Consider the following 1,269-nt stretch of genomic DNA (forward strand, 5'->3'; position numbering starts at 1 on the left):
ACAATCACTTCAACAACAATAACAACAAAAACATCAACAACAACAAAAACATCAACAACATCAACATCATAATAACAACAACAACATCAAAAACATCAACAATGACGACGACAAACATCACCACATCGCCACAAAACAATGCAAGAAACTTTAATTAAGTTTCAATACAAAAACTTAAATTACAGTGTATTATCCATACAAATACCTACATACATACATACATACATACATACATACATACATACATACATACATACATACATACAAACATACAAACATACAAACATACAAACAAGCATACATACATTCATACGTACATAGATACATACATACATACACACACACACACACACACACACACACACACACACACACACACATACATACACATAATTGTTGACATTTCGGTAATACGCAGGGGGCGGGTAAGGATTTTGTATGTGGGTATTTAATGTATGTATTGTGATACAATGTCAGGTATTGTATGTATGTATGTATGAGTGAATGTATGTGTGTATGTATGTGTCTGTATGTGTATGTGTGGGTGTGCATGTGTGTTATGTGTGTATGTTTGACTTAAAATTGATTTCTGTGACTATGATGTTGTTGTTTATAATGATGAACATGACTAGGGCATACAAAACAACGTACAATTTCAACAGTATTCCGCGAACACATCAACACCAAACAACAACAGCAGCAACAACAACAACAACTTGTCATCATCATCATCATCATCGGCGTCCTCCTTATCTACAACGTCATCAGCGTCGTCGTCGTTGTCGTCATCACTCCCATATATGGCGAACGATTCCAACAACAACAACAACAATATTTCTTACAACAACAACAGCAACAACAATTGTTATGATATCAGCCAACAGCATCAGCAAATGTTTCCGGAGCATTCAAATACATCAAACAACAACAACTACAACATTCAACAACAACAACAACAATTTTCGCAACAACAACACCATAGACATTACGACAGTGACGTCATACCACTTCCGCCGGAAATACAAGTGAAACAAGACAAAGACTCTATATATGGGTTGGTCATTTTCTAGTGCTAATTTATAGTGGGCTATTTATATACGGTAAGAAAAAGATCATAAAAAGTTATGAATATTTCAGCATGAAACTACAATAACAATAGTAGTAAAATTATTATTATTATTATTAACTAATTATTATTATTATTGTTGCTGTTGTTTTTATTATTATTGTAAAAGTAGTAGAAATAGTAGTATTAATAATAATAATAAA

This window comes from Helobdella robusta (assembly GCF_000326865.2).
Source record: "Helobdella robusta unplaced genomic scaffold HELROscaffold_263, whole genome shotgun sequence".
Taxonomy (NCBI): domain Eukaryota; kingdom Metazoa; phylum Annelida; class Clitellata; order Rhynchobdellida; family Glossiphoniidae; genus Helobdella; species Helobdella robusta.